Consider the following 19707-nt stretch of genomic DNA (forward strand, 5'->3'; position numbering starts at 1 on the left):
CCTGGAACCTGACCTGGGGAAAACAAGCAGGGAGATAAAACCCACTCTGGAGCAAGCAGAAGGATTGTGGGAGAAATAATAAACAGGAAAGGGAAGAGGATAACCCTTTAATGGTCACAAACATAAGAGCAGGGAGACAGCAGGAGACACCAAGCAGAGTGCCCCAAAAGCAGTCATCATTTCTTGGAAGCATCATCCAAGGACAGATGGGTACTGCCTGCTGCTGTGATGTGTGGAAATGTGATAGGACAAGTTAGAGTTACCCCCTGTTCCAGTGCACGTTTTCCTCATTCCAGGAATGACCAGGGCCAACAGGAAGGTAATGAGTTGCTAAGGCATGGAATATCCTCAAGCATCACAGGTATAAAGAAAAAGAAATGAAGAAAAAAAAAATCATCAAAAAGGGGTTCTTGAGGAGGTGGAAGAGCAACTGCAGGTGGTGTTCATGATACACCTGCTCGCCTGGTAGTGCCTCTTGCTGCAGGAATCACTAAGAACTGCTCCATGTCCATGAACATACCCACATGTGGACAAATTTCCAATAGTTCACCAGTCAAATGTGGAATGTGCTGTTCCATAGTCATCGTTTATCTACTTGATAATTACAGAACCTATTGATTAGTCTAGATGGAGCGCAAATGCAAGGAAAAAGAGTGAAAGGAGTGCAGGTGTGTGAGGAGCTGTTTTCAAAGGGCACTTAAGGCATGAGCCCATAGGGGCCCACACACATCCATGGACTATAGTCCAGTTGGTGTCCCACCTTGCTGACATCCCTCCTCCATACACCAGGAGGATCTCTACCACCAACATACCTGTAGTGAAGGGCTCAGCAAGATTCTCCTTTTTGATAGCAACAGACAGAAGCGTTACTACACAGAACCTAGGGGTCCTGTTGGCATATTTTTTTTGGAAATGATAATGTTGGTTAGAAAAAAGTCTAGTCTAAGCCTGGCTTCTTATTTTTTGCTTGAGTTTCTCATCCTTTTATACAATAACTCCTACTCCCTTTATAGCCAGTGTAGAGAGAGACACCTCCAAAAAGGGATTTATTTAATTCTGGAAATGGCTTTCTCTCATGCTAGGGTGATTAACCTAGATGTCTGGAAAAATATTGTGTAGCAGGAAGCAATTCATAAATATTGACTATTGAGAGAAAATATTTCTTGTTGACTGACTTGGTGCTGATCTGATAAAAGGGTGGATAGCTTTCATAACGTCAGATCTAGCTGTTTGATTGTAATCATAAAAATAAGTTTTCTTCAGCATTTGGTATAAAGAAACATTTAGAACCCTTTCAGGCTCTTTTTTTTTTTTGCAGGGTATGGAACAATAAACAATTTAAACTGTATTTGTACTGCTGTATTAATACAATAAAGCCACCCTCTGAGAATTTCCAGTATTGAAACACTTCCACAGCAAGTGCTTCATTTCCCATACAAAATAAATCAGAAGTCATATAATGCTGCAACAGAGCCCTGTCAATACCAGTTAAGAATACAAGGGGATTTATGAGGTGACAGCCTTATGATTCTTCAACACAAGGTAACTCAAATTGCTCCAAGGTTTGATTTAAAATCAGTGACCCTTGAAGTATACTCCTTAAATATTATAAAAAACTTGCTGCTAATTATCAGGGCCATTACTGTCAACAAATCATGACTTAGAAAACTGAACCTCTGGCTGTCTACTATCCTATTCATATATAGAAGATTTATAGTTGCAATTCAGATCCTGTCAAACCCTTTAATCTGTAAAATGACAGGTGTGATTTACGCATGTCACTTATCTATTAAGTTCAGTGAAATTCCAGGGCTGAATTCTTCATATTTTTTTAACAAGAAAAAGTAATTTCAAATTTTTTTTTCCAGTGAAATGGGCTCTCCACATTGATTGAGAAAACATTGCTGTGGATTGCACAGTTCTAAATAGAAAAGTAATTAGTGTTTGAAAATCATATGGCTTCAGTTCTTGTCATTTTGAATACTTAATTGAGTCTTGATCTTGCAAATGTTTGTGTATATGAGTACTACAGCTAAGGTTAACAATGCATCTACGCTTGGTAGATTGGGTCTTTTTATGATTTATCCTCGCATTTCCTTTTGTCGATTAGGGGATACATAAAATAAGAAAAAGGATAGTTTTTAAAATCAATTGCTTTCAGTTGCTGCTCATTAAATGATCTCAAGTTATAATCAGTGATGAGAGGACTTTTTTCTTTCATAAAGCTCTAAGAGAAGATTTGTAAATTTCTAAATGGTCATGTATCACTGAAGAGCTAAACTGCTCCTTACAATTAATCTCTTATGTTGCTTATAATTATATTTTTCTTTCCATTATTATGTTGCTTTTCTACATAGGGCAAACAAGATTTCAAATGGTGTGGTAGAGCGAATTACTCCTATCTGTTAGTCTATGTTATGCAAGACTGCCATTGTATTCAGTTTATGCTAATATTTCCGTCCACTTGCTTTTGTCTCCTTCTCCTATATCATGGCCTTTAAATACTATAAGCTATTGATGATTTCTGATTACAATAGACAAGAGTCATAAAAAATTTGGAGTACAAGGATTTTTCATGTATATGTTTATTCGCTTAGTAAATTGAGCTTTTCCATGGCTTTTTAAAATGGATTTAAAAAAAAAAAAATTCTTCATTTTCTAAGAAATTAAAAAATAAAACCTGTCTTGAAAGAAATGGAATCCCTTTCCTCCTCATAGAATCACTACATTACCACATTGGATTAGGGACTATAAGCAAGAGGTAAAATTTGCTAACATTAAAGGAAAACATCCCTTCCTTTTGTTCTTGAAATAGTTCATTTGTTTTAATAGAAGTTCAGTAACCTTCCTGCCTTGCATGGAACAGACTTCCAAAAGTACATGGTATTTATACATGCAATTCCCTTTAGTACTAATTAAAACACATAATTATGTGTGCAGGATTTTCCCATGTGCCACCTGGTGAATTGTCTCTGATAGCAAGTTTCCAGTCTAGGGAGAATGTTGTATACAGAGGACAGCATGGAAAAAATCCCAAAATAACAGAGAAAATGTAATGAAGCTATTAGGGAAAAAAAAGTGAATGAGGTTTTCTGGTTAAAGAGGAGAAAGTATAGTGGGGTATGTCATGGTTTTGGGAAGTATTCACTAAGCCAATTTAAAGACAACAATAATGACTTTTGATTCGTAGTGTCATTAGTTTCTGCTGGGTAGCGATCAGTGAACCCTTGACAGCTCCACACTGACAGATAAACATCAATTTCTTCTCACTTCTCACTCAGTAACTGCACCCAGCTATGGCATTCACCAGATTCTTCTAGAGCCAGCTCTAGTACACAAAGTCTGCAGAAAAGGATCCCAAATAAGAAATGCAGAAAGGTACAATGAAAGAAAGAAAGCAAACAAACACAGAGGAAAGCAGTAAAGGAAGGAAAAAAAGAGAAAGAAAGAGAATGAGAAAGGCAATGAATGGCCACTCAGAATAATTCTAATTTCCTTTGCTGACTAGAGAGAGATCGAAACAGTTGATTAGTAATAGATAACTGATTGGTAGATAGCTAAAAAAAAACAAGAGAAAAATTTCAGTCTTAGTCAAATAGCCTTCAAACCAGATGTAAGATAAAAGAAGTGAACTTGCATCAATTATTTTGTATTGCAATAGACCACATGATAATTTGTCCTGGAACTGCTTGTTCTGTATAGTTAGATAAAGAGATGTGTATGTGCAATGGGCCACATAGCCCTGTAGAAAGAAGACACAGGCACACTGTTTGAATCCTTCCCCACATCCTGACTCAAAGTATCTTTGTCAGCTGACCACACTGGACTCAGCTTTCTTATGGAAAAATATTTTTGCATACTAGGCATTGTCTGCACTCCCCCCGCTGCTACATTGTCTTTTCCCTTCCCCATAGCTCCCCTTCCCAAAACTCACTTCTGTGGGGCTCTCCCAGGACTTGGTGTACTCAGGCACTTCCCTCAAACTCTTACCCCTATTTATCATCTACCCTTTCTTCTGATCCTACACAAAGCACTAATTTGCTTCAATACTGTGGATCACATTTCCTGAAACAACAACAACTTCTTCTTCCTCTTCTTCTTCTTCTTTCTTTCTTCTTTCTTCTTCATCTTCTTCTTCTTCTTCTTCATCTTCTTGTTGTTATTAATTTTTCAATGCTCTGGATTGCTCTGCCTCTGTTACACTTTCTACCCTGTTGATGTAAAGCCTTTCTCTACACCTTGTGGCTCAAAAGAACTTACAGCATACCAGTTAATGCACTTCCTCCAGGGATACTTCCAGTAGCAATGAGATTCATGGTTAGTTCTTTCCAGCCTTTCTGCCAGGAATGGCTGTGACTTCTTCACAAAAGACAGATATCTGGCTTATGGTCCCAGGATTTCCAAACTATGTAGAAAAGGAATAATCTTCCTATTAACCCAACATAATGTGCCTATTTTGTTACACTGATTGGTGTTTCCTTGATTCAACTGGAAGCTATTTTCATTGCCAACTTGAAGTCAAAGCTTTACAAAATATCCATGATCATGTTTCTATTTTAATCCTCAAATTTAATCCTATAACATTATGTTTATTTTGGGTTAATATGCAAGGATAGTTGAGTCATGTAGTATTTACAAAATTAATTTATTTAATGTTTATTAAATCTGCATATTTTACTGTTTTTAAAACTCATCCACTTGAGAGTTTCTTGCAAATTTGATTAAAGTGTTGCTTAGGAAAAGGGCTTCAATTATTCTCCTTTTTTTCTGCACTTTTTTGAGGAGTCACTGGAACTGAAAATAGTACTCTAAAGTGCACTGATGTACTGCTAAGCAGTGCAGCATAATTGCCTGGCTTGTTTAACACGACATCCCTAATAATGCAACCCAGATAGCATTTATGGTATTTGAAATATGTCATGTTGTTGACTCATTTAATTCATCATCTCCTAAAGTACCTAGATCTTTTTCTCTATCTGCAAAGTTACTGATTTATATATTTTATATGTATGTGTTTAGTGTTTTTTTCTTATCAGAGACAGTTTGCCTAACCTCATTGTATTCTGTATTCCTTTTCAGGAATTATATCTTATTTATTATTGTTACAGTTATTTTTTCATTATTGGCAGGACAAATGTATCTATAATCCCTGGCCATGGTTACCAGAGTTCTTCAATAAAAAAAAAAAAAAAAAAGAAAAAAAAAAAGAGGTAGACACAGGCTCAGCCTTTCACATCTGTCTTGTACCACCATGATATTTTAAATACTTTCAGCCCTGTATTCATCTACAAATGCAATTAACATATTCCCAACTTTAGTCTCCAAGTCATTATTGAAAATATTGAATGATACTGAAGCCAGAATGGATCCCTGAGAGACCTAACTTAATATCTTCTGCCAAGCTGATGTTGAGTCATTAATATTAGAATGGAAGAATAATTCATCCTGACTAATTTATTGGATGAGCCTTATTTTTTCATGTTCTTCTTACTAACAAACAGTAAACATTAATTGAAATGAAAAATCTGGTTTTCATTAAAAACCTACTGTACAAATCTGTGATTACCAATTTTCTCTTGAAATACAAGAAATTACACGGCAATGTATGCTTTAAACTGTGTACAGTGATATCACTGTTTGGGATCTCTATACACAGAAGAGTCACAGAGCAAGAATCAAGTATGGAAATAATATTTGCTCTTCATTAATTCCTATTATGGATGTACACAATGATTTCTCTGCCAGGGACCGGTTACTCCGTGTTCAAGATGGTGTGGCTACTACAGACAACATTTTTCAAAGGTCTCACAAATGCTGTGTGTATTAGTGGATTATACGTGCATTAGAGCACTTTTTAGGTGCTGATGCCAACTGGCATGATGCTGCTCACCTCTCTGGTAGCCAACTCTCCTAGCTCCACTTCAGGGTATAGCATGTAAGATATTTATTGGGAATGAGCTAGTCTGTGAAGACTCCATCTCCCGGCATGGTCTGGACCGTGCTAGTTGGCATGAGCCAGGTTAGTGCCAAGGAACATTTAAGTATTTATTCACATAGACAGTTGTGTTCCAGCATCTGGAAACATTCCCAGACATGACTGAATTTAATGTGAGAGATACAGTTTAAAAGTCTATACTGAATGTTTGTGTGGCAGGTTGATCTGTTTTAAATTCATATCCCATTGTGCTCTTAATCATTTCTCTTATATTCTCTGTCTCTGTGTAGATACATGTAGTAACTACTTGGAACTGTTTCCCAGCACAGCTTTCAGAATTGGTTTTCCCTTGAATCTTATTCCTTGAGGAAAATCAGACCATTCAGTAGTGAATGACTCTTTGCTTTTCATCACATTTTGTTGCCTTTTCTGTTGAGGTCTTTCACTAGGACTGGAGGTGAAGGCAGTCAGCTACTGTTAAAAGTGGAGAAAAACCTAGTAAATGACCAATATTTTCTGCTGAATCTTGAAAGCAATTGCATATCTCTTGCACTAAAGAGGCAGAAAGTGCTGTTAGTGATTCATGGGAGTATCCAAACATGTAACACCTTCAGTGTTTATCCTCACAATACTGAAAAGGCTGGTTCCTTCTTAATTTTCATGGTATTTCACATTTTAACTTGGTCAACCTGGTGTTTTCATCCTATAAACTATGACAGTTTCAAACATGTTAAAATCACATTTCAGTAGCTCCATCCATGCATGTCATCTTGAACTTCAGTCTAGTTTGTATTTTTAATAATGTGCAGTTTAATGTTTTAAGAACTTTCCATAACTCATAGCAATGAGTTATGGAAATGCAAAAACGCAAATGAAGCAAAATTTACCAAATGAAACAAAACGAAGCAAAATTCACACACACTCACACACACAAAAAAAAGCTCCTTATCTTCCATATCTTATTTGATGATTGTTCTTTAGTAGCAGACTCCTTCTCCCTACAAAAAAAAAAAAAAATAAATAAAAGAAAGATGAAAGATGAAAGATGAATATGGGATTTAACAAAAAAAAAGGAGTTTTGAAGGAAAAGGATATTCAACAAATAATGGAAACAATATAGCTTTATTTCATTTGAGCTTTGTTCCATAACTTTTATCCTTTCTTCTTGCTACAGACACTATTTCCCTCCTCCTCAACATAATTTAGATGTTTTATTAATACTTGCTCTAGGTAGTTTTATGGGTTTTTTGTGATGATTTCTTGCCAATATAAAATTGCTGAATGAACAGATGTCTGATTCCTCTCAAAGGAGGTAAAGATATAAATTGTATTTGCTTTTCTCTCAGGAGAGTCAATAATTTTGGGGTCTTTTCTGTATCCTGATTCCAATTATCATATTAACTTTGGAAAAGTTAAATTCCTTATTAAATTGGTCCAAACTGGGGAGTGACTTCAGAAGTTATTTGTAAGATAGACAGCATAGTAGCACAAGCCTTACTGCAGCAAGAAACTAGACTAAAATGATACATCTGGAATAGATATCAGAACTTCTGCTTATGTATTCTGCTTGTATTTTTATAGATTTCAGCAAAATTCAGTTCATACAGTTCAATAATTTCCAATTATCCAACCTTAAATTTCTCAGTTTTATGTGATGTGACATACAAATCTTGTTATATGATTATTTTAATGTTTTTCAGGATGTTTTACATTATTGGATCTTGACCACAAAATATTTATGTCAAATGGCTCTAAGCCAATAATGTGCCTTTTGTTTAATAAAAATGCACTATGAATGGTTTAAAAGATGTCTGTGTTAAATGATGAATAAAACACTGAATGTTCCTTTCTACGGCCAAGTTGCTGTCTAGCTCGAGGTGCTAACAAAGAGTGAATTTTGTGGTCTCTGCTAAGCTTGGAACTGGAAACACTAGAGAAATTACATGTTCAGGGGCTTTCAGAGCAGGACATAGAAAATGGCTTAGTATGTAAATGAAGTAATAACAGGAAAAGGTCCAAAGAATATTCAGGGTGACCAAGGATAGTGACTCTCAGGATGGTTAAATTAAGATTACTGTGCTGTCCTGGTGCTCTGTGCCTTGCCCTTTTCCTGGGGGTGCGTTCCCCATGGATAGGACAGCTGGCTTTGTGTGAGGCAGCTCGTGGATGGCATCATTTTAGAGCTGGCCTTTTGCCTTACTATGGCAGTGGTAAGCTGTTCAAGAAATAGCCTTCAAGCTGGTCCAGTCTTCCCAGCTGCAAGTGGCCATGTCAGCAAGAAGCAAGGTGAATAATGACAGGAAATAGCTGCTTCAGCCAAACAGGTTCAATCTACTTGTGCTCATATGTCAGTGCCAAGATGGAGTGAGGTGAGAGTCAAGGTAAAATTTAAGGTGAAATGTTGAGCAGCTTTCACTCTAGGTTTTACCTCACTTGAATTTTGGGAGTGCAAGCCACTTAATCACAAAAAATTCTTTTTTAATCTCCCCTGCTTAACTTTTCCACTTAAAACATTACAAAGTGCTAAGTTCTGCTAGCTGTCGGGACAAACCCCTTCACATCTCAGAGCTCTTCTATCACAGAAGTAATTTCTGAGGCAGTGGGATGTCTTCAGCAAGCAATGAATATTCACTTACACAATTTTTTCTAGGATGTTTATATATATTTGTCTAGCAGTGTTAGTTGTTTACTTAGCAAAGTTTTGGTAGTAGGGGTCTGCAGGAGTGGTTTCTCTGAGAAGATGACAGAAGCTTTCCTTATGTCTGACAGAGCCAATGACATCTGGCACCAAGACAGGCAAGCTTGGTGTCAGGTAAGGCTGAGCCCTCAGAGATGGTGGTAGCACCACTGGGATAAACTGTTTAAGAAGGGGAAAAGTTACTGTGGAAGAGCAAATCTCAGCCAAAGAGAGGAGTGAGACTATGTGAGAGAAACAGATCTGCAGACACCAAGGTCAGTGAAAAGGGAGGAGGAGGAGGTGCTCAAGAAATCTCAGTCATAGATTTCAGGCTAGTATTGCACTCTTAAAGCTGTATAAGTCTGAAGAGAAAGGGAAGAAGATTCTAGCTTGATTTCTACTTGACTCCTACACATTCATTTTGTAAACCTGCTATACATAATACATGATAGATCATGAACATAAGATCCAACCAGATCCATAGCTTAAGGTTTTAAACACACACACACACACACACACACACACACACACACACACATATAAAAACACCACACTTGAACAACTGACCAATGTTTTCTCAGCTGGGAACTGTCCAGGGCATGTGGGGCAGATATTCAGCCAGCAGGAAAAGGCAGGGGGTAAGGAGAATGAAACACACATCATTCCTTTTTGTCTTGAAGCGTGCTTCCTCTCCAAATTCTGCTTCAGCTGGGGGCCAGGGCAAAAAGCTAGGTGGCAACTGGGGTGTATCTGGGAAAATCATATCTCTGTACTTCTACTAGGTGAGAGGGAAAAGACAAATCTTTTTGTGGGAGTGGGACAAAAGAAATGAGAGACATGCAGTCTCAAACATGGGATATATGGGTAACTCTTTCCAGAGCAGGAAATACAGAGGTATTTGAAGGGATAAGGTTGATAGGAGAGAAAGAGACAACTGAGGAATACCTGAGCTTTAACAAGTTGGCTAGTGACATCAGTCTTTCCAGCAGAGATTCATAGTCTTCACTGCCCTCCTTATTTTTCTGTTGGGATCTTTTCACAACAGTGTCAAAATCTCATTGGAGGTATCTATTCTCACCTGATTTCTTTGTAACTATTTGTAACTAAGGCGTTCTGATAAGAGTTGTTTCTGAAGGACTTGTAGCTTGGCCAGCTGTCCTCTATTTCGTGCCAGAGAAGAACTGATTACCTCAAATCTTTCCAGATCTCATTTCTGAAGCTGTAGTTGCAATGCAAAAGGAACTAGAGTGAGGCTTGAAGCTCCTGGATACCTTTTCATATTATATGTAAACAGGAAAAGTTGTTTTCTGTCAAAAACTCAGATAAAGATGATCGCATGATTCAGCTCCTACTAAACCCTCCAGTGTTATCTTTCTGAAGACTTATTTATCACAGGAACAGTAGGGAGCTCTGGCTCAATGTAAGATTTTATAGCACTTGAAAGGACACTTAATCAGAGACTCATTTGTAATTTAATTTTATTATACTTAAAGATACTATAAATACAAATTTAGGGACTGAGGCTGCAAGTCTTTATTCATGCAAATAGCCCCATTGCACTCAGAAAGACTATTTCTGTGATTACAGAATGAGCTCTTAGGTTATTGGGAAACTACACAGCTGTTAATCAGACAATATAATTTTCATAATAGTTTTTCAGAAAAGGGATCTATAGCCATGTCAAGAGGGAATGAAAGAATATTGAAATGGAAGGTATGTATGAGAAAAATTGCAATCACATAATAAAAATATTTATTATATTACAGTCTATAAATAAACTCTGGTGTATGCCATTTGTCCTTCACATGCAAATCTACCCTAGAATTTATTTTTATTTTTGAAAAAAAAAAATTCGTATTCAGATTCAAACAGTCTACTTCTGTTTAATCTATGAGAGGAACTCTCTTAATTTTGTCCAGGATGTAGAAATTATTTTCAGTTCTTGCCTGTCAGTAAAACTAGGTCTGTGTTAAAAAGTTACTGTGGCACCAGTGACAATCTTTGTATCTGGCATGATTGCACAGCCAGATTTGATAACTGGCACAATTACAGTAGCAGAGGCTGTTCTGATATAGACAGTACTCAGATATGTAGCTTTTGGATAAATGTTCTGTAAGTGGTGTCTTTAGCACAGTGGGTGAATTGGTTGTGATGTTTCAATAATTCCTTTTTCTACACATTAAAAAAAATGTCTCCTTTACCACAAGTTGATCTTTTAATATGGAATACATTCAAGACTAGAATGTATATTAATTTGATTTATTTTTAGCTGTACAGAAGCTAGATATTTGTACTATAGCACTTATACTGGGAAACTACAGAAGATGGGTCTTACCACTGGCATGCACTTGCAGGATCACAGAAGGGTTTGGGTTGGAAGGAAACCCACAAGGGTCATCCAAGTCATAAATGAACAGCACATACAGGGATCAAACTCACAACCTTGGTGTTTTTAGCATCATGCTCCAACCAGCTGAGCTAATCTCAGGCTCATGTTTCCAGCTCCCAGACAATATCTGTGCCCTGCTGGGGGACAGCCTAGGGCAGGTATCATTCCAATAAAAGTGTAGGTGCAGCTCCCCTGCTTTGGCAGACAAGTGGTTGTATGTTACTGAATAGAGGACTCAAAACCACGCCCTGCTGATTTGGCTCAGGCCACAAAAAAGTCCTTGTCTTTTTTTTACTAATATGCATGTAATCTTAGCCTCCTCATCCAGGGCCTCTCTCATCTCTATAGAAAGACATAGGTATTGCCAGTAGGTTCAAACTGACTTAATATCTTAATTAGAATGATTACATTACCCATGGACTTCAGAAGGATCTGTATTGATTAAGTTAGAGCAGATGTTACCTTCGTCAAAGCTCAGTGAGCTAAATCTTAGGCTGAATCCCTCATGGAGGCAATCGTGAAGGAAGAGCATTTTCCAGCTGAAATCTCAGTAGCAGCAGCCTAGAAACTGCAGAATAAATGTGAAAAAAGGGCCAAAGGCATTCAGGCTACAGCGTGCTGCAGAGAGACTGCAAGGTTTCATGGGAAGCTGTGAGGTATTTGAAATCTGAGAGATAATAAATAGGCTTGGAGGAAATAAAAATAACTAGCTATATATGTGTAGATAATTGTATATTATTAGGGCATGCTCTTACAGAGTAAGTAGTCTATTTAAAATATTATTTGGGCATATTTTTATGAGGTTTTACCAGCAACTCACTTGTACTGTTTTTAGACATGAATGTGCTAGGTGAGGTATAGCTTTTTAAAAAGTAAAATCATTTCAGTCTCTTGTCATTTTGCAATGTTTGAAGTGGACAGTTGTGCAACTGTAAAAGGTGGAAATGTTAATTTTTCTGTTGGGATTTTGAACTTACTTCTTACTTTTAAATGCCCCAAATATCAGACAACTGAGGAACTGAACCCAACAGATCAATTTCATCTACACTGCCTTATCTTTAATATATCCATGACTCCAACACCACAAGCCCTCTCCAGAGGACTCCCACCACATGTGATTCTTGTTCTTTGTACGCTCTCTCTAGGGCTATTCCTTTCTGTATCCATATTTCATATGTCAGACTTAAAGGACAGACTTCTCAAATCACCTGACAACAGTGAATGACTGCTATGTAAGCATACAGCTTGTAATTCATGCAAAAGCATCTTTGTGGTGACAGCAAATCTTTATGTGTCCTTCCTGAAGGAGCGTTGTTGACATGGAACCATCAAGATTTGTGGATGAGTCTGTGTGCAGTGATTGACAAAGTGCTTGTGCTGCTATTAGTAAATGTAGCTCCTCAATGGCTGCACAGGTACGATCAGAAATGCATTAATTCCCTGACATATTGCTGTCCTCTCTTAAAGCTGTGATGTGCCTGACAGTGGCACGATGGCAACTGAGCTCTTTCCTCCCCAAACAATACAGTTAAAGAGTTGTTCCTCGTAAATATCACTCAACCACAAGCTAAGGGCAGCAAGAGGACATCTTGCATGATGTGGGAAGTGATCATAATGTCTTGGATTCACCACAGAACTCGTCCACCTTGGATGGGAGTCCAAAGATGTACAATGCTTGATATCCATTTATTTAACATGAAAATAAGGGAAAATGAGCCTTCAGTCTGCTCTGAAGGCTATGAACCCACAGTGCACATGATTAATCCAAGAGGCAATTTCTTCCACAAGGTACTTATTTGAAGGAGTCTGTAGCAGTCACAATACTGTGTCTCCATAGAAGCTGAAAAGAATCTGCAATCCTTTAACAATGTTTCATAGTAAGAAAAATTAGGAAGTGTAAGACTTTTACACAAACTACCTGTGTACTCAGCAGAAATGAAGATGGCAGATACTCTGTTGAAACACCTGAATTAACTCCTTTGAGCTATAAGGACTTGTTCATAGCTGATTGATGCATTTAACATAAATATGAATTACTAGGGCTTTTGCTTGGAAGTAAATGCACACCATGTGCATTTACACTAGAAAGTAGACAGTTTTTAAACAGTGACAGTGGCAGAATAATAAATCAATGGAGTTACTGACTGCTGCACGAACTTCTCAATTTTCTAGTAGATGCTGCATGACTGAATTTTCAAAGCAAGGCTTCTTTTTTTTTTTTTTTTTTTTTTTTTTTAACCATGATTCAGAAGTTACTGAGCTTTTATAGCCAAATAACAGGTTTCTTGTATTTTTCTGTAGGTTGCTATATATAGATTTATGTTTCTACAAATACTATATATGGTCTGAAAATCATCTTTAAACAGCCTGATTTAGCCTTGCTGACTGATAGCACTTTTTAGACTACAGTTACTACCTGCTGTTTTAGTTCTAAAATTAATTCATAGAAGATGCCTGTCTTAAGGTCAGTTTGGACAATCTCAATTATTCTTTATGATATCATAATCTGGGAATATCAGTGTTGAGGACAGGAAGATTAGAATAAAGTTCAAGACAATAATCAGAGAGCAGTTGTCAAATAGCCTTCTTTCCAAGAAAACTCGATCCTAATTAATGACACCTTTGTATAAATATTAACAAAATTTTTTATCCATGAACTAATGGATTTTATCCACTTGAAAGATAGGTGGACAATTATGAAAAGGATGTCTGAACATACAGAACATAAAAGGCACTCTAGAGACTTTGAAAATGGATCAGCTGGAAAGCAAATTAATTTGGACAAGTGAACGGAGGATCCTGATGGTCACGATGCATGGAAAATTAGATGGACATTCTTTAGGGTGAAGGAGCTACTTTCATTCTTGAAGAGTTCCCATGCAGAATCAGTGCAAAGTGGCCATGCTGTAAACAAGAATAAAAATGCTCTCCTTTTTTTCAGTCTGCAGCTCAAACTCTGTTTACTTCCTAAGGAATATTTTAAATGTAATTACTTTTTAGTTGTCAGAGATCTTGTGGTTTTTTAAAAGAATGCTGTTGTAGGAATAATTTCATGTAAATATTCTCAAAAAAATAGAGAGAAAAATAAATCTTAGGAGAAGTAATGAAATTTTAAAAAATATTGTTAGTTTCTTATTTTTGGCTTCAGGTCAGGGCTATAAGTGAAGGTGTGAATTACATCGTTGACAGATGAGAACCTAAAAGACAAATGTGGGCGGTTACAAGACCAAGCTCCTGATGGTAAAAATAGTTTCATGACTAGTATCTTGAGTGCCTGTACAACAGTGGGTGGACAGACACACACCATTCCAGATTCACCATTACATCATGCAGATCAGTTAACTATGTTTTCCATTTGTTTGGGTTTGAGATCTAAGCATTTCTTTATGAAATATGAAGCCTCCTTCTAAAAATCTGTACATATGTTTATCAGCTTCAAGCTGAAGAGTCTAAATCCTGCCATTGTTTGATGTTCTGAACACCCACTATAATTGATATTTTAAAAAGATTATTATACTTTATTTGTGGTTTTCTATGTATTTTGTACCAGAACTGTAAGAAAATATTCTCATACGTAAATAAAAGAAACTTCACTGATATAATAACACATAGGGTATGCAAATGAATATTTCTATATAGTATCTCAAAGCACAAAAATGCCAATTAAGCTTTGTAGAGCATCTCAGAAATTTGCAATTTACAATCTCATTTTACAGATATAAAGATGGGCAGTTGTGACTCATGAGCTATGAGCATTTAGATGCAGTAGCTTGGGACGCTCACCAGGGATTTGTCCTGGTACACCATCAGAAGTGAATACAGACAAGGAGTGCTGTGACCATGGGATCGATGCCTCTGCTTCTGCCTGATGCCTGCAGGAAATGGCGGCAGCAGAAACACACGGGAGCACGTGGGTGAGGGCTGGGGGAAGCCAGAGGATCCTCAAGTGGATCAACTCTAATGGGTAATTGAAGTACTGAGACTGTTTTTCATATCATGTAAGATACCCACCCCACTTAATTGTGCCCCAGGCTGTCAATGCAAATAATTCTATCTCTTTCTCCCAGTTCAGGGTGAAATCCAGATTATATGAAGATGATTTTCCTATTCCTTTATCATGCCATCTTCCTGAGGACAATACAAATTTCAGTTGTATTGACCTGAAACAGACAAAAGTATCATATTTTAAAAATTAATTTAGAATCTAGGAGAATGATGACCACAACAGCTAGGTCTTCAGATCAAGAGTTTCATCATAACACTCAGGAGCAAATGTGTTGTCCTATACTTTGGCATCATTGGTTTTGTACTCTGAAATATATTTTAATTTACCTGTTTAGGGAATTGTGTGCCATATTTCTTTACTAATGAGCATTAAGAAATGGTAGGAAAGACATACAGTCTTTAATTTTATCTTTTTGTTGTTGTTTTGTTTTGTTTTATTCTGAAAAGGAAAACAATGTTTGAAGCATAAAGGTTCTCTGAAGATTACTCCAGCATAACAAATATTTATATTGGTGGTATAATTTGTATGTACGGAGAAAAAAATTTCACCAAGGCAGTTAATTTCTGACTACTTTGTTAGGGAAATTGGGCAAGTAACTAAGAAAATTCAGACATTGAAGCAAAAACTCTTTAAAAGAGTCCTACCAAGTGATTGTGCAATGCTAGAACTGCCTAGCTAAAGAAGCAACAGGAAAACAAAATCCCAGAAATTGTTTTGTATTAGAAATTACAGATTACATTCTTTAGAACTATGTAGTTCAGATTTAAATCAAAATTATGGTTTTGTCAGTACTTTATCATTTTAGTTATGGCCATTTTCTCCTAATTCTGTATTCTGTTTACATCTTTAGTTAGGTGAAATATTTCTTGTCCTAAACTTCCGAGCAGTATTGTTTTGTGACAGAGAACAGTTGGGTTCTTCAGTGTTCACTTCCTTCTTTCACTGAGGTATTATGACCTAAGTTAACTAATATTTCTGAGGCAGTATAGGATAATTTCAGCAGAGTTACTTAGCTAGCACAGAAATAACACTGGATCTGGATCCATCACATTTGCTGAAGTTCAGAACAATGTGGTGGGTGTGATGAGCACAGTTTGTGACTAGCAACAGCGATGAGCATTTCCAAAGGACAATTTATCCTTCCTATCTCAGAGACCAAATTTAGGACAGCATGTGTCATAAGATTACCTCCTCATTTCAACCTACTTCTTATAATTTATTGTAGGAATAATATATGAAAATATCTTAGAGTAGCCTGAATTTCTCAATAGCTAATGTTAGATGAGAGAATATGATGCAATGGTCTAAATCTACATCTTTAGAGTGATTTTAATGGAGCATCACAGAACTGTAGAAGCCAAGGATTCCATTAAGGAGGAGAAAAATTTTAAATGAAAAATTTAAATTCACTTGGAAATTGCCAATTGCAGCTAAACAGAAACTTAAAGGAAGATAAAAATGCTTTGAATCAGTACATTAGCATAAGAGGAATTGATCAGTTAGCCATCCGGTTAGAAAGCTACTAAGAAAAACACCACTGAGAATACCAGAAATGTCATTGTCGTTTGTACTCTCCACTCTCTTTTAACTTAAACTCTTGGATATGACTTACAATTGGCACCAATCAGATAAGGGTCAAAATTCAGTTTATATTAGGAAAAATTTAAAATCTTTAATATCTTAGATAAACTAGAGATTTAATTGACTTTGCCTTTAGGGAATTAGCTGAAATAATTTCAGACTAGGTAATAGCTATGTTCAGTAAAGGAAGGACAACTGAATCATCATGAAACTGGATCGTGTAGTAGTGACTACATGATTAGTAGTGACTAATCTCAGGTGGTAAGATGAAATGTATATACTGAACTTCAGGCTTTAGAATAAAAATCAAAGAATCTATTTGTAAGCATTTAGAAGATAATAAGGCAGTAAGTAACAGCCAACACAGATTTGTTAAGAACAATCATGTTGAATCAATACAATTTCCAGCTATTCCTTGGTGAAGAAACGTAAGTGAAAGATGTAGTTTTTCTTGGTTGTTAAATAGTTTTGGGTGACATCATAATCATAATCAAAGTAGCTTAAATATGGTATAGATTAAACTATTTACATTGGATGGACAGAATACTAGAAAAGAAAGTATAGTTTTGTGCAGTTCGCTCTCAAATAATTCAAGAAAATAGGTTGGGTATGTATCTGTTCTGAGTCTGACACCACTTCTTTTTTAATAATAATTGGGAGTACATCTATGTAATGATAACAAGCTGAAAAAGATACAAGTACTTTGGAGAGCAGGGATATAATTCAAAATGACCAACACAAGCTTCATAAATGTTTGAAAAAGAGGAAAAAAAGTATTAAGAAAGAGAGAAAGGTACTAAATTTAGTAAGAATAACCTGCACCTGCAACATGTGGAATGATTGTCCACATAGTTCTATAGAATACAGTCTGGGAGATAATTTAATTCTTTAACTGATCATCAGTCAATAGTGTCACATATTTGTAAACCCCAGTATTTTTCTGATAGAAAAATGTTGGGATTTAGAAAACAGACACATTATTTTTATTTCTCTACAGAAATGGGCAACTCAGGTATATAAAATAAAACAATCCTTTCCATGTCCCAAATGGTCTTAATTAGGCATGATCCAGAAAACTGAAAATTATCAGAAGCTTAGAAAAGACATGATACAGTAAGGAATAGATCATAAATCTTGCAACAGACAAATAAGCATAAAATTTCCCAAGAAAATCTCCAGTTGTCTGCACCCATAGGGATTGAAAGGTGAAAAACGTATTTAAGTAGCAAGAGGATTTTAGCTTATGTGTCTACAAGGATGGAAAGTCCAAAACCTCATCTCTGGACATCCTGTTCTGCTCTTTGGTCACCTGCAGAATGAAAATGTTTTGTTTGTTTCATAAGTGGCATTTGCTGTATTTCAGTTTGCGTACTTTGAACATCTCTTAGATGCTTAATGTACTTTCACTTAATATTTAAGTCTACATTTTTCTCCATCAATTATAATAATTTTGAAGGAAGTGCAGAATCTTTAGCTCCTGGTACATTGCAGGTTCGCAATAAAGGATAGATAGTAGACAGACATTTATGACTTTGTAATAAATATCTATCAGAAATCTTATTTCACAAAGTAAAATTAAAATTATTTTATGATATTTTAGTCACATCTTTCCATTTAAAGTCATTGAACCAAATAAACTTATACTTACCAAATTTATTTTTTAATATTAGTTTTATTTGTGTGTATGAAAATTTTGTAATACCTCAAATTGAAAGTTTAGTTATATTTTTTACATGAAGAAATAATGTCTATCTTATTGTCAAATAAAGAGTCTTGTAATGGGCATTATTTACCCCTTGATAATAAAGTTTATATTTTCTTCTTCTTAAATAAGGTTCAACCAAAAATTCCATTAAGAAGACCTGCATTTTAAACTGAAATAAAAAGGTGAGTATATGCAAAAATGCTAATTCCTGTTATCATTCTCATTCTTCCTTTAAAATGAGTCAAACTTTAAAAGTGTAAAACTTCATTGAATAAATATTGTAACTTGTTTTTGATGAATGAATGAATTAATTATCTTTAAATTTCATATATTTTAGAATATATTGATTATATTAATTGTTTTAAATACTGAAAATTTTACAGCGCAGTTTTACTATGGGCTCAGTAAAATAAAAAAAACATTCAATCTATTCATTTTTACTGCCAAAGAGTGTCTGATTTGAATCAAACTGAAACTGAAATATTAAATATCTGAATTTGTATGATGTTCCCAAGCTATGTGATAAATTAATGTAACTTCAAGTTTAGGGCAAGACATGACTGAATAATCTTCCCTGTAAATTGAAAACAATTCAGGTCCTTTTTACACCTCTTTTATTACTTGTTCCTCAAGATGCAACCTTTCAGATATCCCTCTTTTCATTGAAAAGTATATTGCCCCTTTTTCTTTAAAAAAAAACCTGTTTAATAAACAGAAGGATTTGATTCTTAGAGGGAACTTGGCAATAAATTTTTTGTTAGTTTGCTTACAGTTTACTTTTCTGATTAAACCTCCTTGAACAAACTACAAGCACACTCTTAACATGGGCTGTTAATTCAGAATGCAAATCATTTCCACATTTGTAATCTTTGCCTCATACTTCTACCTCCTTCAGAAAAATTTCCATTCATTTCTGTATGGGGGATTCTTTTACAATTATTAAGCTAAATGATGGTTTCTGTCACAACTAGTTGTAACACCTTGCCTATTTAAACACATTTTTTCTTCATCTTATGAAGAGGGGCCAATTAGGCAAGATTTTGTGCCTCAGAGCTTTTCTGGATCTAATCCCATGTGAATGTTAATGATTTATAAAATAATATATTGTCTTGCACACAGAAGGCCTGCAGAAGGCTTAAGCTGTCCAAAGATTTGGACAGGTTTAAGTGGTTTGGGTACTGCTTTTTTTACAGGAGTCCTTTGCCTCACTTGAATGTATAGAGATGTACCTTAAGTCGTGATGTTTAAGATGTGAGTCATAGATCTACTCTTACCTTTGAAGTACAGAGTTATTAGACTGTGAGCTCCTCAAAAAGAGGAAAAGAATAAAATTTATAGAACACTTGTACCTGAAATTAGATCTGTTCTTCTAGTGCATCCTTCAATAATTTATTTTGCAAAAAATGGTGAAGTT

This window comes from Ammospiza caudacuta, chromosome 3, assembly GCF_027887145.1.
Source record: "Ammospiza caudacuta isolate bAmmCau1 chromosome 3, bAmmCau1.pri, whole genome shotgun sequence".
NCBI classification, from domain to species: Eukaryota; Metazoa; Chordata; class Aves; order Passeriformes; family Passerellidae; genus Ammospiza; species Ammospiza caudacuta.